Source organism: Schistocerca nitens, chromosome 11 (genome assembly GCF_023898315.1).
Source record: "Schistocerca nitens isolate TAMUIC-IGC-003100 chromosome 11, iqSchNite1.1, whole genome shotgun sequence".
Classification (NCBI taxonomy): domain Eukaryota; kingdom Metazoa; phylum Arthropoda; class Insecta; order Orthoptera; family Acrididae; genus Schistocerca; species Schistocerca nitens.
The window spans coordinates 168,340,575-168,368,102 of record NC_064624.1 but is presented as its reverse complement, the minus strand read 5'-3'; the positions used below and the strand labels follow the sequence as shown (position 1 = coordinate 168,368,102).

General features: G+C 45.8%; 1 protein-coding gene and 1 long non-coding RNA gene across 2 annotated transcripts in view; both read left to right on the top strand.

Annotated features, from left to right (window-relative positions):
* The window catches only part of LOC126213500 (putative sodium-dependent multivitamin transporter), a 616,831-nt gene that overhangs the window by 463,514 nt on the left and 125,789 nt on the right, over positions 1-27,528 (top strand). The window lies entirely within an intron of this gene.
* On the top strand, positions 8,924-9,582 carry LOC126213508 (uncharacterized). Its single transcript, XR_007541207.1, has 3 exons — positions 8,924-8,982; positions 9,137-9,247; positions 9,406-9,582. It is a non-coding gene; the product is annotated as an uncharacterized LOC126213508 (long non-coding RNA).

The following is a 27,528-nucleotide window of genomic DNA, read 5'->3' as shown; positions in this document are numbered from 1 at the left end:
CATGCACCCGTTTAAATGCTACCCTCCCTATAAACTCGTCCAAGTTCTGGACCGCCTTCCGTCGCCTTACCGGAACTAAGCCCTCCCCCTACTATCCTCTTCTCCACGATGACCACCCCTTCCCTGACGCCCTTAGTAAGGCCAACCACTTTGCCTCCTACCTATCCGATGTGTTTTCCATCCCTGATGATCCTCGGTTCGATTACTCCCTCTTCCCAGATATCCGCGATCGCACTGACACCTCTGTCCCTCCCCTCGCTCCTGGTTTCCAGTACTTGGACAACATTCCACACACGGAACTTAATGCCCCCATCACTACACAGGATCTCATTACTACACTCCGCACCAAACGCAACACCGCTCCTGGTCACGATCGTGTCACCTACCGTCACCTTCGTGAAGCTCCTGTCTCTTTCCTCTCCACCCTGGCCAGGCTCTACAATGTAGTCCTGTCCACTGGTTACTACCCCGACCTGTGGAAAACCTCTCGTATCCTCATGTTCCTCAAACCTGGCAAACCGCCGTCCGCCGTCTCCTCCTACCGTCCCATCAGCCTTACCTCGGTCTTCAGCAAGGTCCTGGAATCTATCCTCACCCGCCGCATCCACCAGCATCTCCGCCAGCACCGCCTCCTCCCCGTTACCCAGTGTGGCTTTCGGCCGTCCTTCTCTTCCGACGATCTTCTCCTTCACCTCACTCATCTCCTTTCCGAACAGCTCAATTCCCGTCGCTCCGCAATCTTCCTCTCTCTTGACCTCGAACGCGCATATGACCGCGTATGGCATTCCGGTCTCCTCTTCAAGCTCCAAACCTTCGCCCTTCCCATTAACTACGTTCGTCTGATCGGTTCCTTTCTCTCCCGCCGTCCTTCCCATGTCACCATCCATAACGCCGATTCCTACACCTTCTTCCCCTCCGCCGGTGTGCCACAACGCTCCGTCCTCTCCCCCCTTCTGTACTTGTTGTACACGGCGGACATGCCGCCGCCGTCACCCCCCGTCCACCTTCTCCAGTTTGCCGATGACACCGCCTTCCTTGCCCTTGCCCCCACCCTGCAACGCTCCCAACACCTTCTCCAATCCCATCTTGACCGGTTCACCGCTTGGTGCGACCAGTGGCTGCTCACGGTCAATCCTTCCAAAACCCAGGCGATCATTGTAGGCAAAACCACCCCTTCCTTCCGCCTCCTTGATTTCTATCTCACCGTTTATGGCCGTCCCATCGCTCTCACCCCCACCCTTAAGTACCTTGGCGTCACCCTCGACCGTCGCCTCTCCTGGACTCCCCATCTCCAGACAATCCAAGCCAAGGCACGTTCCCGACTCCGTCTCCTCAAGCTCCTTTCCGGCCGTACGTGGGGTCTGGACCCCTCCACCATCCTCCACACCTATAAGTCCCTCATCCGCCCTATCCTCTGTTACGCCCATCCCGCCTGGATCTCCACCCCCCCTTCCTTTTATAAATCCCTCCAAATCCTTGAACGCCATGCTCTCCGCCTTGCCTATCGCATCCGTCTCCCCTCCCCCACGCGGATCCTGTATGATCTTATCCCCTTCCCCCACATCCTCCTCTTCCTCGAACGAATACGCATCCTCTACACCTCCCGTAAACTCGATCCTCCTCACCCGCTCGTCTCCCCGATCCTCTCCCACCCCCGCCCGCTGCCGCGCCTGTACTCCCATGTCCCACCCGGTCTCCATCTCTCCACCCTCCTTACCCTCTCCCAAGGTGGCTTCCGCCAGCTCCCCCTCCCTGATGATGTCCTCCTCCCCTCCATCTACCCCTCCTACCAACTTTGATCCTTCCACCCTCCTCCTGTGCATGCTCCTCAGGGCACCCTCCCTCCCTTCTCTCCCTTTTTCCCTCCCCCCTCCTTTTCTCTCCCCTCCTCCCCCGGGCCTCCCCTCCCCTGTCCCTCTCCCTCCTGCCCCCGTCTCCTCCGCCATTGGCGTCCTTTTCTCCCTTCTCCCCCACCTCACCCCCGTTCCCCTCTTGGCAGGTCCCCGGACTCGCACACGCTACGTGGACTTTCGCGCGCCGGAGATCGCCGCCATCAGTGTCTTGTGTGTGCCGTCGTGTTTAGTGTTCAGTGTTCACCGTCACACTCCGTTGTTCACCAGTGCCATCGTCTTCTTCAGTGTTTGTGCGTCGTCTCAACAGTTTGCAGTGTGGTTTATCGTCGAGTGTGAACGGCTCCGTGTTTGTCTCTCTGTGTCTCCTGTTTTATCGCCCACCATTTTGTGACTTTTCTGTTTTTCTCCTGTTTTTTATGCTTATGTCTTCTTTGGCTGAAGAGCGGCGTAGTGTGCTGCTGCCAGCCTGCCTATTGTATAGGTTTTAAAATGTCAATAAAGTAAAAAAAAAAAAAAAAAAAAAAAAAAAGAATTGTTCATCTCCGGCGGTACACCGCAAGGTTACCGCCCTTCGATAGTGCATTTCTAGCGCTTATCGAAGTGTTAGGTGTTCCAGGTGCCAGCCAGCCAGCCAGCCAGCCAGCCAGCCAGCCAGCAGCAGCAGCAGCAGCAGGAGCAGCAGCAGCAGCAGCAGTTCCTGGTCCCGGCCTGCAGCAGTGGTCCCGCAGCCAGCCAGCCAGCCAGCCAGCCAGCCAGCCAGCCAGCCAGCCCGCCCGCCCGCCCGCCCGCCCGCCCTCCGGTGCCAGCAGCAGCAGCAGCAGCAGCAGCAGCCGCCGCCCCGGCCCCGTCCGCGGCAGCAGCGTCCCTGCCGTCGCCCTCGCCGTCCGCCGTCGCCCTCGCCGTCCGCCGTCGCCGTCGCCGTCCGCCGTCGCCGTCCGCCGTCGCCGTCCGCCGTCCGCCGTCGCCGTCCGTCGTCCCCTAGTGTGTGTCCTGTCCTTTCAGTGCTTTGTTTTTTCTTTCTTCTCCTTGTCGTCATGTCCACCCCCACCACCACCACCACCGTCACTACTACCACCACCGCCATCGTGTATACGTCCCCTTCCGCCGCCTCCACCACTATCACTTGGTTTGTCCAGTCCCACCCCCCTACTTCCATCCCTCCCCTCCTCTCTATTCCTTCGCCCTCGCTGTTTGTCGCCCCCTCTCCCGCTTCTTCCTCTCGTTCTGACCCCTTCCCCCCACTCCCCCAGCCTGTCACTGCAGCTCCGGCTCGGGTGGTGGCCCGTCCGGCCACTGCCCACGCCCAGCTCTCCCCATCGCCATCGCCATCACCGCCGCCACCGCCACCACCGCCATCATCGTCGCCTTCACCATCACTGACTCCTTCGTCTGCACCGTCACAGTCATTATCTCCGGCGCCGACTGCTGCGTCCGTGCCGGGACCTGTGCCTTCCCACCACCTCCCCATCGTTCCCGTCCCCCTTATCACCACCCGCCCATCTGCCGCTGTCAAACGCCCTAGTGGCGCCCCCACTTCCTCTGCTCCTAAAAAGGCTCCACCCCACCCCCCATCCCCACCCCAAAATGCCATGGACGTCTCCCCACCAGGCCCCGCTCCCTCCTCCTCCTCCTCCCCACCCGGTCTCTACAAATATCTCCTGTCCCGTCCCGATCCTTCCTTCCTCGAGGCCCGGAATCTCTCCCTCCTCCTCCGCCAACATTTCCCTGGCGCCCCCATCTCTCTCCTTACTCCCAGACGGGACTCTGTTCTTATCTCCTCCCCCAGCCCAACCCTCCATACTGACATCCTCTCCCGCCTCCCCATCACCCGTTTTGGTCCTAACGCCTCCCTCACCCCTGCTCCCTCCCCATCTCCTACCCGCCAACCCCAACCCCCGCGTCGCTCGCCGACCCTCACCGCCGTGATCACTCGGCTTAGTCCGTCGATCACGGAGGAGGAGGTGTTGGCGGAGCTGAAGGCCAATCCCACCCTGGAGGTGCGGGCAGTCCGCCGCATTTTTAACGCGACCGGCCAGACCCGCCTTATGCGAGTGTTCTCTGAGGACGCCCCCTCCATTGACCGCCTCCTGAAGGAGGGTGCCCTCCTCTTCAATCAGCGGTACAAGGTAGACCCCTCCCGTTCCCCCCCTCAATCCCTGCGCTGCCAGAGATGTCTGCGCTACAATGCACATACAACAGCCGAGTGCCGCGAGGCCCCCACCTGCCCGCATTGTCGACAAGCGCACTTCCTCCGGCAGTGCCCCAACCTTCAATCCCCTCCCTCCTGTAATACCTGCAGCCTCCCCCACCCTACCTACTCCCAAAAGTGTAAAGCCCGACCCCCTCCCACCACCCCTGAACTCACCGTACCTGTCCGTCCCCTGGACGCCCCCACCCCTCCTGGCAATTCCCTTCGTCCCCCCCCCCACTGCTGAGGACATCATCAGGTTCCTCACCATTGTCCTCCAAAACGTCCATCCCTTTCAGCGCCCCCACACCCTCCAACAGATCTCCCTCGCCGCCCGTTCCATCTTCCACCTTAAAATGTACGCCACCTATTCCCATAACCAGGCCCATTTCACCTTCTCCCGCCTTGACACCCTCGTCTAAATCCTTATCGTGGCGCGACAGCATCGTATCCTGTTCAACAATATCCGCTCCCCGCCAACAAGAACCTCTTCCTGCACACCCTTGCTACCCACCGTGTGGATGCCTTCCTCCTCAATGAAACCTTCCTCCAACCCCACCACTCCATCCACACCTCCCCCTATCTCCTCCACCGATCCGATAATCCCAGTTGCGCGTGGCGGAGTTGCCATTGGCCACCACCGCCAGATCCCCGTTCGGCTCCAACCTCTCCTTCCCGACCCCACCGAACACCTCATCCTTAGTCTCTTCTTCCCCGGCCTTACCGTTACCTGTGGCACCATCTATATCCGCCCCAACGCCCCTCTTCCTTTCGACTTCCTCTCCCACATCGACCGTACCTTCTCCTCCTATGTGATCGCCACCGACCTCAACATCCATAGTCGCTCCGCTGCCCAGTTACGGCGGTGGCATCGGTTCCTCTCCTCCCTTCAAGGCGACCTCATCCCCATCCCCCAGCACACCCGCCCCGAATCCAATTCCACTCCCGATGTTATTCTCTCCTCCCCCAACCTCCTTGGTCGCATTACGGTGGATGTCCTGGAGCCTATTGGTAGTGACCATCTCCCTGTCCTCCTCACCGTTTCAGACGGTCGTCGCCCCCGCCCCGACCCTCGTCATGACCCTCCCCCCAAGTACATCCATGACTATTCCCGTGCCAACTGGAATGCCTACCGGGATACCCTCTCCACACAGGTCGACAGCCACCCTCTCGCCTACCGCCGTCCCGATGATGTCTCCCATGCCGCCTCCTTTCTCCAGCAGACCTTGTCTGAGGCCGTGGAGGCCCACGTCCCTACTGTTGCCATCCACCCCCACCGTCCTACCTTGCCGCCACAGGCCGTCCTCCTCCTCCGTGAATCCCGTCGTCTCTACCGTGCCTTCCTCCGCACGCGTGACCCGGACACCCTACGACGCCACCGGCAACTACAGCGACACATTCGAAATTTGCTCGCGGCTAAGAAACGCCGGGACTGGCGACAGACATGCACCCGTTTAAATGCTACCCTCCCTATAAACTCGTCCAAGTTCTGGACCGCCTTCCGTCGCCTTACCGGAACTAAGGCCTCCCCCTACTATCCTCTTCTCCACAATGACCACCCCTTCCCTGACGCCCTTAGTAAGGCCAACCACTTTGCCTCCTACCTGTCCGATGTGTTTTCCATCCCTGATGATCCCCGGTTCGATTACTCCCTCTTCCCAGATATCCGCGATCGAACTGACACCTCTGTCCCTCCCCTCGCTCCTGGTTTCCAGTACTTGGACAACATTCCACACACGGAACTTAATGCCCCCATCACTACACAGGATCTCATTACTACACTCCGCACCAAACGCAACACCGCTCCTGGTCACGATCGTGTCACCTACCGTCACCTTCGTGAAGCTCCTGTCTCTTTCCTCTCCACCCTGGCCAGGCTCTACAATGTAGTCCTGTCCACTGGTTACTACCCCAACCTGTGGAAAACCTCTCGTATCCTCATGATCCTCAAACCTGGCAAACCGCCGCCCGCCGTCTCCTCCTACCGTCCCATCAGCCTTACCTCGGTCTTCAGCAAGGTCCTGGAATCTATCCTCACCCGCCGCATCCACCAGCATCTCCGCCAACACCGCCTCCTCCCCGTTACCCAGTGTGGCTTTCGGCCGTCCTTCTCTTCCGACGATCTTCTCCTTCACCTCACTCATCTCCTTTCCGAACAGCTCAATTCCCGTCGCTCCACAATCTTCCTCTCCCTTGACCTCGAACGCGCATATGACCGCGTATGGCATTCCGGTCTCCTCTTCAAGCTCCAAACCTTCGCCCTTCCCATTAACTACGTTCGTCTCATCGGTTCCTTTCTCTCCCGCCGTCCTTCCCATGTCACCATCCATAACGCCGATTCCTACACCTTTTGCCCCTCCGCCGGTGTGCCCCAAGGCTCTGTCCTCTCCCCCCTTCTGTACTTGTTGTACACGGCGGACATGCCGCCGCCGTCACCCCCCGTCCACCTTCTCCAGTTTGCCGATGACACCGCCTTCCTTGCCCTTGCCCCCACCCTGCAACGCTCCCAACACCTTCTCCAATCCCATCTTGACCGGTTCACCGCTTGGTGCAACCAGTGGTTGCTCACGGTCAATCCTTCCAAAACCCAGGCGATCATTGTAGGCAAAACCACCCCTTCCTTCCGCCTCCTTGATTTCTATCTCACCGTTTATGGCCGTCCTATCGCTCTCACCCCCACCCTTAAGAACCTTGGCGTCACCCTCGACCGTCGCCTCTCCTGGACTCCCCATCTCCAGACAATCCAAGCCAAGGCACGTTCCCGACTCCGTCTCCTCAAGCTCCTTTCCGGCCGTACGTGGGGTCTGGACCCCTCCACCATCCTCCACACCTATAAGTCCCTCATCCGCCCTATCCTCTGTTACGCCCATCCCGCCTGGGTCTCCGCCCCCCCTTCCTTTTATAAATCCCTCCAAATCCTTGAACGCCATGCTCTCCGCCTTGCCTATCGCATCCGTCTCCCCTCCCCCACGCGGATCCTGTATGATCTTATCCCCTTCCCCCACATCCTCCTCTTCCTCGAACGAATACGCATCCTCTACACCTCCCGTAAACTCGATCCTCCTCACCCGCTCGTCTCTCCGATCCTCTCCCACCCCCGCCCGCTGCCGCGCCTGTACTCCCATGTCCCACCCGGTCTCCATCTCTCCACCCTCCTTACCCTCTCCCAAGGTGGCTTCCGCCAGCTCCCCCTCCCTGATGATGTCCTCCTCCCCTCCATCTACCCCTCCTACCAACTTTGATCCTTCCACCCTCCTCCTGTGCATGCTCCTCAGGGCACCCTCCCTCCCTTCTCTCCCTTTTTCCCTCCCCCCTCCTTTTCTCTCCCCTCCTCCCCCGGGCCTCCCCTCCCCTGCCCCTCTCCCTCCTGCCCCCATCTCCTCCGGCATTGGCGTCCTTTTCTCCCTTCTCCCCCACCTCACCCCCGTTCCCCTCTTGGCAGGTCCCCGGACTCGCACACGCTACGTGGACTTTCGCGCGCCGGAGATCGCCGCCATCAGTGTCTTGTGTGTGCCGTCGTGTTTAGTGTTCAGTGTTCACCGTCACACTCCGTTGTTCACCAGTGCCATCGTCTTCTTCAGTGTTTGTGCGTCGTCTCAACAGTTTGAAGTGTGGTTTATCGTCGAGTGTGAACGGCTCCGTGTTTGTCTCTCTGTGTCTCCTGTTTTATCGCCCACCATTTTGTGACTTTTATGTTTTTCTCCTGTTTTTTCTGCTTATGTCTTCTTTGGCTGAATTATCAATTATATTGATAATGTTACCGAATTGGCAATTTTTGGATATTTGTGGAGGGTTCTTACCGATAGGTGTGAACCGTCAATTACATTGATAATGTTACCGAATTGGCAATTTTTGGAGGGTTCGTACCGGTAGGTGTGAACCGTCAATTACATTGACAATGGCTGTGACGGGTAATCGAATTGGCTGTTTTTGGCTATTTTTGGAGGGTTTGTACCGATAGGTGTGAACCGTCAATTACATTGATAATAGGAGGGTTCGTACCGATAGGTGTGAACCATCAATTACATTGATAATGTTACCGAATTGGCAATTTTTGGAGGGTTCGTACCGATAGGTGTGAACCGTCAATTACATTGATAATGTTATGAGGCGTAAAGCGGCGAAGGAAATTCGTTTGTATTTGGAGGTAACCGAATTGGCAATTTTTGGAGGGTTCGTACCGATAGGTGTGAGGCGTAAAGTGGCGAAGGAAATTCGTTTGTATTTGGACGTAACCGAATTGGCAATTTTTGGAGGGTTCGTACCAATAGGTGTGAACCGTCAATTACATTGATAATGTTATGAGACGTAAAGCGGCGAAGGAAATTCGTTTGGAGAGTTCGTACCGATAGGTGTGAACCGTCAATTACATTGATAATGTTATGAGGCGTAAAGCGGCGAAGGAAATTCGTTTGTATTTGGACGTAACCGAATTGGCAATTTTTGGAGGGTTCGTACCGATAGGTGTGAACCGTCAATTACATTGATAATGTTATGAGGCGTAAAGCGGCGAAGGAAATTCGTTTGTATTTGGAGGGTTCGTGCCGATAGGTGTGAATCGCCAATTACATTGATAATGTTATGAGGTTACTTCCTGTTACGCTTCCTGTTTCGAAATCGAATAATCGGCCGGCGGTTGAATGCCCTGTTGCTTGGCGCTGCCGAAGGAAATTCGTTTGTTTAAATTTTTGGAGGGTTCGTGCTATTGATGGGCTAAACTGCAATTTTCCGATATCAGTGATTTCTGTGAATGCTACTTTTCAGTATCTGTTATTCTTAACTGTGATTTGTCGCAGTTAAGGAACATCGGTCGTGTATCCCTCCGCCACTGCGACTTCTGCTACTTCTGCGATTTCAGTGATTTCTGCAACTTACCAACGTATGAAAAAGTTACATCTGTCAACACAGAAAATTGCATCTCAACAAACCTGTCATTGGAAAGTATGTTTTACGTTTTTTCTTCCGTTGGGTTTAATTTTGTACTAAAGAAACAACTGTGTAAATATTAATAGTGTAATTAATATGTAAGTAGCCGTACAGTACCATAATAGTTCGTGTTTAGAAAATTAATTCTAACATATTGTTATGTTCACAGGTACCTGAACTACATTTCAGTCACTCAGCAAAGTGATAACTCAAAATATCGTTGTCAACAGATCTGAAGAAATTGCCACTGCGTGTTTAGACCGTTTTCGTCAGACGAGAGGTTAGTTTGTAAGCGTTTCGATGGACTTAATTACTTCAGTGAGCCATTCTTGCAAATGTGACATTCATTATAGCAAATATTAGCAATCTACTCTGTCAATTATATTGCTAGTAATTAGTGACAGCAAAAATTGTTTAATAATCCTTGTGTTTTTGCAGACGCAGTTCTGACTCTGATTACTGGTTGCTGTACGTATCTATCCACATCAAGGCTGTTGAGAGAGACTCGTGAAGATTCAAGACAGCTCTTAGAGGATTTGCAGTTTAAAAGTGAAATAAGTGTGTGAATGATTAAACTGTGTTTTATTGAAGTTGTTGTGCGATTTTAAAGGAATAATAAATGTTAAATACAGTGAGTGAATAATAAAAATATCATTTTCCACATGTTAAGCCATCCAATACCCGTAATTTTCCATGCAGCCTCCCCCCCCCCCTTTCTCCGCAATCTTGGTGTGACACTGACCTGTAACATATCCCGAAGTCTACAATATGCATTGTGAGGCTGTTGATATGAAAGTGGGAAGTACAGATCTTCCAGTTAAATCAGGAATAGCTGAAGTGCATTACTTGAAAGTAACACGGGAAAAGCTTACTTATGTAGGTGGTAGTAGTGTCGGCAAAAAGTTCTTGTGTGAGAAGTTGCCATGTAGAACACCAGGTGTAAAACTTTTCTCCTGAGGCTTGAACTGTGTCGGAAGAAAAGTGAGGCATTCATATGACTGTTTTCATTTCACTACACTTATACAGATGTCTGAGTTCTGCTGTGTTAACATTGCAAAGTCCTGTAGGCATTTGGAGTATTAACCAAAACTGTCATATTGGAAGCAGAATCAAACACATTTGTTACGTTACTTGATATTTTCAGGAGAAAAAGGCAATGTAGCTTCTTATTAATATAATACATTCAGAGTCACAGCAGTATTTGACCAACCATAACTGATGTTGAATGTGCATGTCGTCATATAATATGAAGGGCTTATTTCAATTGTGGTACAAGTCCATTACCTCCACTTTTCTGTCTATAATTCTTCTGAAATTAATGATCCAAACAAAGATAAATAAAGGTTCATCTCTAGCAAGAAGCCATATGCTTGAATATTTCTGGTATCTCAACTGCAGATTTTTTAGCGCTCATTTAACTTTACGACTCTGTATCTCAAAATGAACAAAAATGGACTTGTACCACTATTGAAATAAGCCCTTTTTAATTGTAAATATTAGTAATAAATGACCTCAAGAATGATCAAATCAGGTTTAGGAGTAAGGTAAGAACAGAAGAAGCAATACTGATTTATTTTGTAAATGAATGGGAATATAAAGAAAACAAACACATCCATTTTTGACAGCATTGAGTTACATATGTGTTTGTGCTTTAAGGATGTAGCCCAATCAAGATGTAAAGAAATCCCATATGTCCTGGAACATTTTGTATTGTTATGCAGCCATTGTTATCACATTCTCTCATAGTGAAAGCCCACAGGTACAAAAGATTTGGGCTCGCTAAAAATTTTATACTATCAACTCAGTTTAAGGCAGGGAGAATAATCAATATTCCGCTTACTCTTTTATTAATCTATTTTGTTATTGGTGGTAAGATGTCAGACAGTGGTGAAGTTAGTGAGAAATATCAGGGAGTAATGGAAAAAGAAAGAATGCAGTGGAGGTTCCAAAACATATAGCCATATAGCGAGCAGAGTGAAAATGAAGCATATATAAATTGGAGAGGGAATAGATACCAACCAAAACGTAATGGTTATGTCAGCATGTGTGTCTTAACCTGAAATTTAGTATTACTTCAAAATTAACGTTTAACTACCACAGCAAACATAATAATGTAGAACGTTAAGTTCAACTGAATATGTCATTCTGTTTCCAGCTGTCAGATGAAAAGCATGGCAACTAAGATGACAGAGGGCAGCAAGATAGAACAAAAAATGAACAGGATGGAATCGTTCAAAGCCTCATAGGAGTAGAACAAGTGGCAAGAAAGAAGCCTAGAAGTGATAAGGAATTTAATGGGAAGAAACCAAAATTGTAGTCATGCATTTGTTGGCTATCACGGTCTGAAGGAAAGATTCAAGTTTGTAAAACTGCCTTCCAAAGTGTTGGTGATGCCAGCAATGGGCGAATATAGCAATATGTTAAAAGAAGGTAAATCTCCAAGAGATAAAGGTGGAAACCTGGAATGAATTCACAGTTGCGAAAATGAACAACCAAGAGCTGTATAATGGAGTGATGACAATGAAAATTTGTTCCAGAGTGGCACTTGAATCCAAATAACCCACTTATCAAGAGGGTCCTTGTCCCATGGGATATTGCGTCGTAATTCAGAATAACACAGGCACTGGTGTGTTGTAAGAGGGGAAAATGTAACCCTGGCCGTGCAGAACCAGTGGCTTAAGAAGTTGAAATAAAAAGCACATCGACTCATTTCCAATCTGGGAAGCACATTATGCCAATGAAGAATCTAATTATCTTGACCCCAAACATGTGCAGATTACGTGGCACATGTTCAAAACTATTAAAATGGATATTGAAGTTGATTATCAATTTTATTTGAAAACTTTCCATTTTAATTTAAAATCTGGGGAACCACAGGTGTATACGAGCAGTTCATGTGAAGAGATTTGTATAAAAATCAAACGTCCATCTCTGAATGATGCTGGTAAAAGGGCAGCAATAGCTCAGTTAATAGTGCACAGGAGGTGTGGTGATCAATTCTTCAAGAGATTACACGCAGTTACAGCAAAAACTGACAGTGATTCGACCATTGCAGGCCTCTCGTTTGATTGTATGCAGAATTTGCAATTACCTCAAGTACCAATTCAATTTCCATTTAACTTGGGTCAGATTTCATTAAATATCTTTAATGTGCACGAGTTACAGAGTGCAAGGGCCTTATGTTACCTCTATCACGAAAAAGCTCTGATGAAGCCTGTTTTGGAGGCAAAAATAAAAACCATGCACTGGTGAGGTTTGTTTAATGCTTGTGGCAGAGTGAAGGTTTCAATTCATCACCCATTACTTTCCAACAGGAGGGTAGTGCTACCTTGCACATGATAGAGATTTCAGCAGATAAAGAGGAAAATTAGGAAGATGGATAGGATATATTTTGTGAAGAAAGATGCAGAATCAATAATTGAGTCCCACGAAAAGATGAATTTTGAAATGAAAATATCAAAAACAGGAGAGGTGCTAACGTTTAAGGAATGGTGGCCAAAATTGTACAGAAAGAATAATATTTCTGTTGAAAGTAAAGGAAGGGCTTCACACAGAAATAACTAACAGCACTGCCAGGTAACACAATTTGTGCAATTCTGTTGTTCACAATTTAGCCCATTCATTGATGCTTCTGAAGATCACACATTACAACTGTCTGATCAGACTGGAGTTCCACCAACCCCAATTGGGGTCATGTACCCATAAATGAGAAGAACATACCATCTAAGGCGATTTCTACCATTCCTACCAAAAGAAGGAATCATCAAGAGTTTCTAATCTAATGTATGTATATGTCAAAGAATGAACCATGAGTAGAGTATAATGCCAAAGACACTGGGAACTAGCCATAATTTGTACGATTTTTGCTTCTATTGGCAAGAAACTCTGAGTTATGAACTGAGTTATGTGCATTTATTACAATATATTCAGAAAGGCCATATGTTCAATTCATAAATTTTAACAGAACATCAAGAAAATATATTAGGATTACTGGCAGAGCATTGGGATTCATTCCTCCACATCCATTTTAATGGAGTAGAAAAACATAATTTAAGCATAATATTAAGAAATAGAATGTAAGAGGTATGCACTGCCTGCGATATGCAAGGTATAAGAGAATCGTTGACCAGAGAGCAGTGTTGACTAGTACGAACTGTGTAGCTGTAGCAGTAAGTTGTTGCTTGTCGCTAGTCTGCGGTTGTCAGCAGTCTGCTCTGGTCGGGAGTCTGGAGCCTGAGTATTACTGTATAAGGTAAAAAAGCAGCCTCGCACATATCTAGTAATGTATCTGAACTGTCATCCAAATGTTTTAAAAAAATGTCCTAATAAAAATGTTTGTAATATAAAGTAATTTTTTTTGAAATCATTCATTTCAATTTAAAGAATTTACTAATTTCTCCAATCCATGATCATTCCGATTGTTGCAAAAGCAAAATCAGTTTGCTTCCTTTCATAAATGACAAATGTATAGGCCAGCATTGCACAGAGCTGTGCCGAAAAAAATTTTTTGGTAAGAGCAGATATATTCGCCGTTTTTATTGAGGTAAGAATTTTTGCTTTTTTTATTCAGAATGATGTTACAGGGCCATGACGCAGCACTGCTGTCGTCCAAAATTTTCCAGGTTAATGAATTTATTATTTTTTTTATTATGAGGTTTAAGAATTTTTCTGTTTCGAGCTTCCATTAAATGAGAAAAGAATTTTGTGGGTACATTAAATGGGAAACAAATTTTGTGTGGAGGTTAAATGTGAATGAATTTGTGTAGAGAGGTTACACTAAATTAGAATCACATTCATTATTCATATTTAAATTTATTTAATAATTTCGTGTGGGGAGGTTACACTTGGCGACAACCGACCAGGATCGTATTTCTTTTTGAATCTCTGAGAAGTAGTCATATATCTGTTCTTATTTACTTAAATGTAGTTTGCATCTGGCGCAACGCATTTACTAATTTGTCACTCTTTCTTTCACAGATCATCGGCAATTTATTGCTCTTTGTTGTAATTGTTTGTTCCATTTTTGCTTCGTCTTTGTTTCATTTTGTGCTTCATTTTGATTTGTGAAAAATGCTGCGAAAAACTGTTAACAGTACATCACGATGTGCAATGAGTGAAATAGCCGACTCGAATAATTTGACCGATAATAATTACGACACACAGTGTAATAATGATAATCCTCCATTTACAGACAATCAGTGCGTACCGACCACTAGTAATGTTTTTAATGCTAATGATGAGCAAACAAATTCAATTTTGTCCTCTGTTAATTTAACGACAATTTATGACGCAGCACGTTCTGATACAATGAACGCTGCCCAGTTTGACACACCCGGTTTGCAAAATTTCAATTGTGAACAGATAAATTTTTCTCACGAAGATGAACAATTTAGTCAGAATATGTCAGATTTATTTGATTCCGATTTAGTGACCAATAGTGCACATCCGATTAGCAAACCTTTTCAAGAATCAGAGGATGACCTAATGGTTACACAAAACGTGACAAATGCACACACACCATAACACAGCATAGAAAAAAAGAGTCGCTAATTTTGGCTTGGATCAAATTATGGCATTATTGCTACAAGTTACTGAATCGAATAAACAACTTAATGAAAATCTAGACAACAATTCCAAACAGTTGAATGAAAATTTCGAACAACAAATTAATGAATCGAACGAACAAATTAATGAAAAACTAGACAACAATTCCAAACAGTCGAAGAAAGTACAAGACAATAATTTCAAACAACTTAATGAACAGAACAAACAACTTAGTGAACAGATTACAGCCGTTACCGCGCAATGTCATGATACTAAAGAACAATTACGTGAGGAAATTAAGGCTTGTGCTAGGAGCAGTAGTGAAGAAATTAGATCTGTGGCTCAAGAATTAAGTAATACACATGCAGCCACTACTAAATTACTTAGAGATGAAATTAGTGCAGTCGCTAAACAATGCTCTGAAAACGCAACACAGTTACGCGACGAGTTTAAATTAATGTCAGCAGAACTTTCGCCCACACTGGATGCAAAAGTAGACGCGAAACTTGACCAACAGAACAGCCAAATTGACGAACGTTTTAATCACCACCTACAAAACAGTGAAATACGTTACCGTAAATTTATACAGGAACAGAATAAAGTAAAGCAACAAGTCATGGAAACAATTACTGCACAGAGACAGGAAGATAAGCGTAAATTGTTTACGAAAGCAAAAACATAAGTAGACAACAGACGAAATTAATACTATCAAACAGTTGAACACCGAATTGCATGATGAAATCTCCGATCTTAAAGCAAAAACAGACACACACACAGTAGACTTTCAGACAGTGACCGACAGACTTGAACAATTAGAACTAATTCAGAATCCCGATGCCATCAAAGCAGACATTAAAAAGTTGAACAAAACCACACGCAAAATACAAGAACAAATTAATGCTTGCGATACTAAAAACGATGATCAGGTAACAGCACTGACTGAAAAATATGATGAATTGGCCAGTCGTATTGACGTTATCGAAAGTAATAATGACACCAAATCGGACGATACTTCACCAGTTTCGTTTAATCAAACACCTGAATTCCAAAATTTACAGCAGACGATTAGTGAGATAGATTCGTCCAATAATACATTACGTAGAAAATTGTCAACTTTACAGCAAGAAGTGACAGAGATGAAAAATGTTTCAGTCACTAACTCGTCACAGCATACGCCACATTCCGAACATTTCTCACACTCACACAGCCTGTATAATTTAGGTAATTTACAGAGAGTATGTGAGTTAGATTCCGAACAGACGCAGACAAACAGATTCTCCTGCAATCCTGAACCTGCTAAGACATACAGAGACGATAATTTTTATTACAAACACTTTCTGTGCATGAGAAAATTTAAGTTATTTAAAAATGACAGAGCACAGGTACACGCTTTGGACTGGATACGACAATTTGCTTTTGTATTTTTAACAGCATTGCCTGTAATGCAGAAACTAGAATTGGCCTGGATACAACAACTTGCTTTTGAATTTTCACCAGCATTGCCTGTAACGCAGAAACTAAAATTTATTTGCAGCGCGTAATAGACCTCAGGGGATTCATTACGCTTCGTTGAATGTGCCGTAGCATGCACAGGGCCTCGAGCCGTAGTAGTGCTATTTCATCTTTAGTTTTCTGCACTGCTGCCTTGTCTTTTACTATCCTTTATATCTATCAAAACTGTTCTTCAACTATCGATCTACCTAGTATTAGGAATGTGTAAAGAAAACCTGATATGACAAATTTTACCGAAAGTGACAATTTTCATTAGACACTCGCGAAAAAAAAAACCAGTGTAATTTTAATACCAAACAAAAATTTAATCATCAGTATGTGTAAAATTATCAGTAACCGCAAACGCATTTTGGTAACAATAGACGCTTTTCCCCACAACAGCAACAAAACCAGCTGGTTAGCATACCTAACCAACAATGTAATGTGCAAGGTTGTAGGGAAGCAGCCTACTCACGCTGTAATAAATTCACATCAGTCTTTCCATTGTGTGCCAGCCGAATCTGCTGTAACTAGCTCTGACGTCATAAATGTTGCGCAATACTTTTAAAATAAAATAAAAAACCTGAAACGGTTCTAGCATGTCAGGAGTAATACTAAACCAATATGTGTTGAATATCAGTTCGATAAATTTAACCATATTCGAAATTTGGATGTTTTTCTGTAAAAATCATTGGCGCAACAAAAAAGAGCTAGAGACTTAAAAATTTATATTGGGATTCCTTTTTCATAATTATTTAATAGAAACAGTACTTTGGATCTCACAAATTAAGATTTTAGTTGAAATTCAATATTTTCTGGTTTTTGTCTTAAAAATTAAGGAGGCAAGATAGATTAAGTAGGCTAATAAATAAGGCTAGGATGTTTACATTTAAGTAGAATGGAGATCCGCTATAATCATAAAGATGTGACAAGTTTCAATTGAATAACTATATAACTATAGCGATAGCGTATCTCCAAAGGGCAAGTTCAGAGCTCGTCTACTGCGTGTAGTGTAATTAAATTAATTCTCTCGCCCAAAATAATGGACTTAGCCACGTCAAACTTTTATTATGATTACTTACCTGTGTGCTGAATGCACATTTAAATTGAGAGCTTCATCGGCCATCAGCAAAAGAAGCTATGATTTATTCAATGACTTAAAGTGGTGCATTACTAGCCCAGCGGCTAATTGGGAGAGCCGATTTGATCAGGCGTTCCCTTAGCCGTCCGCACCGCGGCTTTATATATAAGAATGCTGCGCGAGCAAGAAAGGCCCCAGTTCCCTCCAGACACTGAATAGCACACCGTCTGTGTCGGGAGACGCGTCGCGTCAGTATCATTGCTATAAACAGCCTCGGATGCCATATTAAGTTACTCGGGTTACGCGCAACCATGAAATCATTTTCAAATGAAGTGTTAATTCTGGGATGACTTTAATTATTTATCTTCAGTTTGCGTATGTCGTATTTTCACGTGCCGTCGAGGGACAGACATTCTACCATTATTTCAGCGTGGCGTTTGATGAACAATATCATCAAATTATGGAGAGCATTCATTTAAACATCTAATTTGGAAAGTTATAGTTGCATCAGCGCATTAGACTCTGAACTGCTCTGTTAGTCAGATTGTGTGGATGCTTTTTTTTTTTTTTTTTTTCATCTGTGACTTCCAGAATATAACGAAGTTTTTTTTTTCACGATCGTTTTTGATTATGAATCCCAGATAATCTCCTAATTCCTCAGAGCTATAAGCTGTAGTTATAAGTATATTTCTCAGATGAAGTGGGCACTAGGAATTCTAATTACAGGCTTCACGTTTTGCTAATCACTTTCTGGTTGCCAATATTGTAGTTAGAGAGCCAGTGTTGAGAGCGGCAAAAGACAGCATAAATAATAGGAACATTTTAAACAACAAATATTACGCCACCCGCCACCACACATATGGTTAAACGGCCGAGAAATAAAGTGTTTCTGCATCTACATTCTACATTTTATATAACGAACCAACCAACCCGCCGCCCCACAAGGTCAACGAAGCTTTAATGTTTCGCCGCCTACGCGTATAGCGTCGGCCACACCAAATAGTAACGCACAGCAACAAGGAAATAACTACGTACAGAAAACACACCATTTCAACTCATATCGCAATGCATCGTATAGAAATGACTATGATAACAGACGTAAAAATAAAGAGCACAACTTTCAGCGTACGTTTAATAACAGTCGGTCTTACCAGCAGCAGAATCATCCGCAACAACAAATTATCATGAATGAACCAGACAGTAGATATCATCCCGAACGTAATACGTACAAATAGTGGAAATGCCACAGCATCCTCCCGCAAATGATAGCACGTCAGATAGAATTTGACTGGATACAGTACAGGTTGCATCTTCCAGCGACGCAAGCAATACTTTTGACACACAGAGTCTTATTCACGAAAATGTTATTACTTTTGATGACATCCTTGACACACAGAGTCTTATTCACGAAAATGTTATTACTTTTGATGACATCCGACACACACTTTTGCATGAAAGACAGAATCACAACGTATGTAGACGACATTCTTATTGCAGAAGCTAACTGGTCTGAACACAATCTGAGTCTTGAACAACTTTTACGAACTTTTCGTGCACGAGGACTCACAGTTAATCTCAGTAAATCGCACTTTGGCAAAACTTCTATAAAACTTCTTGGACATGTAATTTCAGAAGAAGGCATTGCGCCTGACCCGGAAAAAACTTCAAGCTTTACGTGACATTACTGTTCCTACAACGAAGAAACAACTACGCAGCTTTTTGGGTTTAATTATCTTTTTCCGTAAATTTATTCATTACTCTGCTTTAGACACCCCTAGATTATGTCAATTGACGGGTAAAAACACTATTTGGTCCTGGGATAGCTAAGCATATTCTGAATTTATGAACCTGAAAGAAGCTTTGTTGAATGCACCACTTTTATCACATCCAGATCTTACTAGAAATTTTTCCATTGGCACCGACGGTTCTAACCCCGCTTTAGGCGTACACATTTTTCAGGAAATTGAAGAAGATGGCACTACAGTAATTAAATACATCGCCTTTGCGAGTCGCATTCTGTCACCTGCTGAACGCAATTATTCTGTCACAGAACTTGAAACATTATTTGTTATATGGGCATTTACGAGATTTCGGCATTTTCTTTGTGGAAGACACACTACCATTTGCACAGATCATAGAACTATACAGTTTTTGCTTTCCGCAAAATTTACACACGACAGATTAAACAGATGGAAACTTTATTTACAGGAATTTAATTTTACAATTGTTCACATTCCCGGTACACAAAATATTGTAGCAGACGCACTATCCCCTTCTCTCAGCAACAATCAGCAAGACATCGCAACCAACTTCTGCAGGAATTTAATTTTACAATTGTTCACATTCCCGGTACACAAAATATTGTAGCAGACGCACTATCCCCTTCTCTCAGCAACAATCAGCAAGACATCGCAACCAACTTCTGCAAAGCAAATTTCAGCGTCATGTATATTCAACAAGTTGCATTTGAAAATTTCATTTCGTCGTTATTACGAGACATAGCGCAAGAGCAGAGTAAAGACAACCGCAGGTAGGAGACGAGATACTGGCAGAAGTAAAGCTGTGCGTACCGGGCGTGAGTCGTGCTTCGGTAGCTCAGATGGTAGAGCACTTGCCCGCGAAAGGCAAAGGTCCCGAGTTCGAGTCTCAGTCGGGCACACAGTTTTAATCTGCCAGGAAGTTTCATATCAGCGCACACTCCGCTGCAGAGTGAAAATCTCTTTCTGGAAACCTCCCCCAGGCTGTGGCTAAGCCATGTCTCCGCAGTATCCTTTCTTTCAGGAGTGCTAGTTCTGCAAGGTTCGCAGGAGAGCTTCTGTAAAGTTTGGAAGGTAGGAGACGAGATACTGGCAGAGGTAAAGCTGTGCGTACCGGGCGTGAGTCGTGCTTCGGTAGCTCAGATGGTAGAGCACTTGCCCGCGAAAGGCAAAGGTCCCGAGTTCGAGTCTCGGTCGGGCACACAGTTTTAATCTGCCAGGAAGTTTCATATCAGCGCACACTCCGCTGCAGAGTGAAAATCTCTTTCTGGAAACCTCCCCCAGGCTGTGGCTAAGCCATGTCTCCGCAGTATACTTTCTTTCAGGAGTGCTAGTTCTGCAAGGTTCGCAGGAGAGCTTGTGTAAAGTTTGGAAGGTAGGAGACTAGATACTGGCAGAAGTAAAGCTGTGCGTACCGGGCGTGAGTCGTGCTTCGGTAGCTCAGATGGTAGAGCACTTGCCCGCGAAAGGCAAAGGTCCCGAGTTCGAGTCTCGGTCGGGCACACAGTTTTAATCTGCCAGGAAGTTTCATATCAGCGCACACTCCGCTGCAGAGTGAAAATCTCATTCTGGATATTCCTATCGCTTCGCCGAGTGACAGTTCGGCTAACACCAAACATGTGTGCTGTGCTAAGAAGTGTGTAAACCTATCCTTGGAGCTGCAATCTTGGACAAACAAGTGGCTAGTGGAGTGCGCCAAGTCTTCGAAGTTGCGGATGGAACGTACGGAAATGCTGCTGCATCTCCGTGACACACACCACGAGTTGGCCTCCACACAACAACGCCTCGCGGCACTACAAGCAGACGACTCGTCAGCTGCAGACAAGGTCAGTCCATGCCAATCTGGTGTTCCCGTACTCACGCACGTTAACGACAATGTTGTGAACTCTGTAAACTGTGTCAGCACCCCGTTTCGTAATGACAGTGTATGCCCGAGTGCTCATGCTCCTTGCGTTCCGAATGGACAATTAACTTGCCAAGCTCGTGGCAATGAACTACGGCCATCTGCTGTTCGGCCACGCCCACTCGTGCCTACAGCGCTCTTAGCGGCATGGCCCACTACCAAGAACCAGTGTACCAACCTCGCCCATGTTAACACGTGTGCGGCCTTTACGCAGCCTACGAGCGGGTGGCACACTTGTACTTCCGTGCCCTCAACGCCACAGCTTGGCCCGTTCGCCACTGGCTGCTCCGCTTCACGGACATCTGACTGTTGTGCCGCGCCACGTATTGCAGTAGTCACTAATGGCACAGTTCATCGGTTACGTCTAACCGATGGGCCACCCATATCGCAACGCCCACGTCGCCTCAAGCCGGAATTTATGAAAATAGCAAAAGAACAATTGGACGATCTGTTACAAAAGGGAATAATTGAACCTTCTTCCGGTTGCTGGGCTAGTCCTATCCTGTTTGACCAAAAGAAAGACGGTACTTGGCGTATGGTCGGAGACTATGGGCGTTTAAATGCCCGCACCATCATTGATAAATATCCGGTCCCACACAATGCAGACTTCAATCATGCGCTCGCAGGTGCAAAGTACTTCTCTGTTTTGGACTGTAAGCACGCATTTCATCAGATTCGTATGGCTCCGGAGGATATTGAAAAGACTGCCATAACCACTCCCTTCAGGCTGTTCCAATACAAATTTATGCCGTTTGGGATGAAAAACTCCCCCCAAACGTGGCAGCGTTTCATCAATCAAACTTTATCCCATCTAGACTTTTGTTTCGTATACATGGACGACATATTGGTTATTGCTTCTACTTTGGAACAGAGTGAGGAGCGTGTTAAAGTCGTGACAGATATTTTAGCAGCCGCTGGTATTGAACTGAACAATAAAAAGACTCAATTGCACCAGTCATCCGTCACATTCCTAAGTTATATTGTGTCATCGGACGATCTGACACCACCACAGGACAAGATCAAGCCTGTTTTCGAGATGCTACGTCCTCAGACCTATAGGGAATTACGCAGGTTCATCGGAACAGTTAATTATTACCGGAAACATTTGCCAGCCCCTTCTGCAGTGCAGGCTCCTCTCACAGATGCTCTCGCTGGCCCACAAACTTCTGGCACCCGCCAGGTACCATGGACACCAGACATGGACAAGGCATTTAATAAACAGCTGTTGGCCTCCGCTGTCACTATTGCTCACCCACGGGCGGACGCCACAATGTTTATCACTACTGACGCTAGTGACAATGCTATCGGCGCAGTACTGAGTCAGACATACAACTATGTGTTACTACCCCCCTGCAGTTTTTCTCAAAAAAGCTAAACAACGCGCAGAAGATATACTCAGCATTCGACAGAGAATTACTTGCAGTTTACGAGGCCATTAGACACTTCAGAACTGATGTTAAGGGACGAGATTTCTATGTGCTCACTGATCACAAGCCGTTGGTTCCTGCCATAAAAAATCCTGCGGCTGATCCGCCCCCACGACGCTTCCGTCACATCGATTACATCTTGCAATTTACAAATGACATTCGCTACATCCGAGGAGCGGACAATGTGGTCGCTGATTTTCTCTCACGTGTTGGTGCTGTCACAACCTTAATTGACTTGACGGACCTACCTCGGTTGCAATCGGCAGACCCCGATACCGTGCAGTTAATTTCAGACCACAGCTCCTCTCTCCAACCGGTACGCTCTACATTCCCTGGCGTATCTGACTTAGTGTGGTGTGATGAATCGACTGGTACGTTGCGGCCATTCATTCCTAAGCCCCTTCAACGCAAGGTCTTTGACAAACTACACACATTAGCACACCCCGGTGTCGAAGCTTCCACCCGTCTGGTAGCTGAACGGTTTGTCTGGAGAGACATGCGCCGTGACTGTCAGTCTTGGGCAAGGGAATGCATGGTGTGTCAACAGAACAAAGTTTCCAGGCACACTTCTCCACCCCTTGGCTGTTTTGCCCAACCACCAGGCCGGTTTCACCATGTTCATGTCGACCTCGTAGGCCCTTTGCCCCCCTCCGAGGGTTTCCGTTACTTGTTTACACCTATTGACAGGATGACTCGGTGGGCGGAGGCTGTGCCTATTCCGAACATTACCTCTGAGACAGTAAGTCGAGCATTCTTAGATTCGTGGATCTCTAGATTTGGCTCACCTGTTTACCTCACCACTGACCAGGGCCGACAATTCGAGTCTTCAGTTTTCTCTGACTTATGTAAAATGTGTGGTATCGTCAAAATTCATACTTCTGCATACCACCCCCAAAGCAATGGGCTTGTCGAGCGATGGCATCGAACCTTAAAGTCTGCCCTGCATTGCCATGACTCACTATGGACAGGCACTGCCCTTCGTGCTTCTTGACCTTCGTGCGACTTTCAAGGAAGGCCTTAAGGGTTCCGTAGCCGAGTTTGTGTATGGCCAACCTCGGGTTTTGCCTGGAGAATTAGTCACTCCGACCCCACTTCCACGGCCCTCTGAACTACCTTCACTTCTCGAGCGGGTGCGCTTGCACTGCAGCAAAATTCAGCCGCCACCTCCGGCTGCTCATACACCTCCGCGCGTGTATGAACCACGCACGCTAGACTCTTGTGAGTACGTGTTTCTCAGAGACGACTCAGTCAAAGTTCCGCTTCAGTAGCCCTACACAGGTCCTTACAAGGTCATCAAATGCTCGGAGAATAACATGGATCTCCTCATAAAAGACTCTGTAATCACAGTCTTACTCAACCGAGTGAAACCAGCTTTCATTGAGCCCCAGGTGATCCTCCCTGATTCTGCCCCTATCGCGCCCACTCCTGCTTCGAGCGGCCATCCATCTTCCCACACCATGCATTCGGGTATTGATTCTCCACAGCGTGTTTCTCTGCCGAGCACTGCTCCTTCTCCGCGTTCATCTAATTCGAGTGGCCAATCTTCTCGGGGCTTCACTCCTCACAGCCCTCTCAGTCAAACTGCCAACCACACGGATTCTACCATTGTGTTACCATCTTCGTGTGACAGCTCTTTGTCACGCCGTTCAATCCACGCTGGCTCCTCATTGCCTTCGGTCACGCTCCCTCGTCTGTCAGCTGATCGCCCGAGGTTGTCTCCTGCGCAGTCCAGTGCACCTGCCAGCCCCCTCTTAGCAGATGCTTCCCTCTGCCATGGCTTTCCCACACCTCCCTGCCTCCCTACCATTGCTCGTACAGGTGCCATCCAAGAATTCACAACACATGTGCACCCTGATGACATACATAAATTATCTGTTGTCGTTGATGGCGATATGGTGTGTGTGGTACTCACGTGTGACAGTACTGAGGGAGGAAGTGCAGAATCTCGTGTGGTGCGCTGCTTTAAATTGAACAGAAGTGCTGCGTGTGGCAATTTGCGTGCCTTTGTTAGGCCTTCTGGCAAGGTGATTCTCCGCCTGCCGGCTGACGAAGTGCTACACCTCCACTCCAGGACGGGATGTCGTCTTCAGCTGCCGGCGTCGCTTGCTGACTTCACCGTCGACGTACCGGGTTTCACCCCCCGGTCTCCTAGCAGTCGACCGCTTCCGCCTGATGCAGAAGAACTGTGCGTTACCTTCCTAACTTCTCACCCCCCCCCCATTCACAGGGACGTACTCCATACTGTGCGGGGGGGGGGGGGGCTATGTGGCGTAGAGCACCATAAATATCGATATTTGTTCTGTGTGTAAGTGTGCTATCTTTGAGGGGAGGGCTTTGGGGCAGGATGTTGGACGCTAACGATAGTTACCCTCCGGACTTGTATCTGTGTAGAAGCTAAGTGTGACTAAATTTGTATCTGAGTGAATTCTAGTTGTTTACCTACAACTGTCCCATATTCCCTCACATGCTATGCCAATAATTTCTGTAAATAATATTTTTTGTTATGCTCTATAAATGCTATGCTAATAATTAACTCTCATTCTGAATGATGACTTCTGATGGTTTGTAACTGGCCAATGAGTGCCAATAATTATTTTAAATGTGTCGTATATCACTTGAATGATGAAAAATGTTTTGTAATATTCAATACTTGCTATATGTTTAGTAACTGGCCAATGAATGCCACTGTTTCTTATATTTTAAATTTGTATTATGACACTTACATGCTATTATATATGAATACCAGTAGCTTGATGCTACACTCATTAGCTCCTGTTTTGAATGATGACTTCTGATGATTTGTAACTGGCCAATGAGTGCCAATAATTATTTTGAATATGTCGTATGTCACTTGAATGATGAAAAATGTTTTGTAATATTCAGTACTTGCTATATGTTTAGTAACTGGCCAATGAAATACCAGTAGCTTGATGCTACACTCTTTAGCTCCTGTTTTGAAGGATGACTTCTGATGGTTTGCAACTGGCCAATGAGTGCCAATAATTACTATAACTAGATAAATTATGTAAATGGTATACCATTAATTAACTCTTATTTTTAATGATCACTTTTGAATCATGCATATAAATGGTTTGTACTTGACCAATGTGTGCCAATGTTCTCTGTAATCAAATGACTTATGAACATTCTTCTGTAATAATTCATACATAGTACAGAAATGTTTAGTAACTAGGCAATGAGTGCCACCAATTACTCAAATCGGTTGATAAACTAGTGTAATTCTCAATGATGACTAGCATACGACTTAATGTCCTTCGCCTTCTGACCTAATTACTGGAAATTACTGCACTATCCGTTTGTCCTGTCCATCCTTATGATCATGGAGCACCATACTTGGTTTTTGCACTAATTCTGCGTTAGTGAAGGAGTATGGATTCTACAAGAGTGTGGTGTTGACACATCATGCTGTCCACCACCTTGAGCGATGGAGATGTTATTATGGTCCCACTGTTTGGTGTACTTAATGTACTACCAAATTGAGAAAATTGAATATTAATATGATATTTCAGTGTCTTGGCTACACTGATTAATACTTCAGGGAAGAGAACTTCAGATTGTCTCACTTGGTGTTGTGCTTCTGTAAAAAGATATGGAATTTCAGTGCAGCTACGTGCAACCTACTGTGCTACAACCATGATACAATCCTTCCCTTTCCTATCCTAGTTCTTGTAAAATGGTAAAAAAATATATATATACAGTGCGTGTGCACTTTATGTCATTTGTTAATATGATTTGTACTCATTGCGTATAAATTTTCTCATTGCTTGATATCTTCTGTCCTACAGTGTGTATGCATCTTATGTCATTTTTTAATATGATTTGTACTCATTGCGTATACATTTTGTCATTGCTAAATATTTTCTGTACTACAGAGCGTGTGTACTTAATGTCATTTGTTAATATGTTTTTTACTCATTGCGTATACATTTTGTCATTGCTTGATATGTTCTGTAATCAGTGCATGTGCACTATATTTCATTTCATGTTCTGCACTTATATATATGTATATATTCTGTGACTGTAAACTTAGTTAATAAAGGAAAATTTGTTGCTCATGGCAAGTCCAATTGACTCACCATCGCTGCCAAATTTTTGCCCCCCCCCCCCCCCCCCCAGTGGAGGGTTATGTAAGAGGTATGCGCTGCCTGCGATATGCAATGTATAAGAGAATCGCTGACCAGAGAGCAGTGTTGACTGAGTACGAACTGTGTAGCTGTAGCAGTAAGTTGTTGGTTGTCGCTAGTCTGCGGCTGTCTGCAGTCTGCGCTTGTCTGCAGTCTGCTCTGGTCGGGAGTCTGGAGCCTGAGTATTATTGTATAAGGTAAAAAAGCAGCCTCGCGCATATCTAGTAACGTATCTGAACTGTCATCCAAATGTTTTTAAAAAAATGTCCTAATAAAAATGTTTGTAATGTAAAGTAATTTTTTTTAAAAGCATTCATTTCAATTTAAAGAATTTACTAATTTCTCCAATCCATGATCATTCCGATTGTTGCAAAAGCAAAATCAGTTTGCTTCCTTTCATAAATGACAAATGTATAGGCCAGCATTGCACAGAGCTGTGCCAAAAAAAAGTTTTTGGTAAGAGCAGATATATTCGCCGTTTTTATTGAGGTAAGAATTTTTGCTTTTTTTATTCAGAATGATGTTACAGGGCCATGACGCAGCACGGCTGTCGTCCAAAGTTTTCCAGGTTACTGAATTTATTATTTTTTTTATTATGAGGTTTAAGAATTTTTCTGCTTCGAGCTTACATTAAATGAGAAAAGAATTTTGTGGGTACATTAAATGGGAAACAAATTTTGTGTGGAGGTTAAATGTGAATGAATTTGTGTAGAGAGGTTACACTAAATTAGAATCACATTCATTATTCATATTTAAATTTATTTAATAATTTCGTGTGGGGAGGTTACAAGAATAAAATCTGAGTTATGTAGTGATTTATGTGCATTTATTGCAATATATACAGAAAGGCCATGTGTTCACTTAACACATTTTATCAAAACGTTAAGCAAACATATTAGGATTTGCTGCAGAGCAGTAGCCTTATTCCCTCAACATTCATCTTAACGGAGTAGAAAAAGAAAATTTCAGCATAATATTAATACATGGAAAATGTATTGTATCGTCTGAAAAGTTTAGTATCTTGAAGATGTGGGATATTTCCACATTCCAATTCAAATGTGGAATTGCATTTCTTCAAGGTACCAGATGAGCAGTGTGATGCTCTTCCACTTTTACAGTTTCAAATAATGACAGCATTTCGAGTAAGTGTAGTCGCTGAGATATGGGTTGTTGTGGGAATGAAGAGAAACATCTCTGAAACGTGTTTTGTACT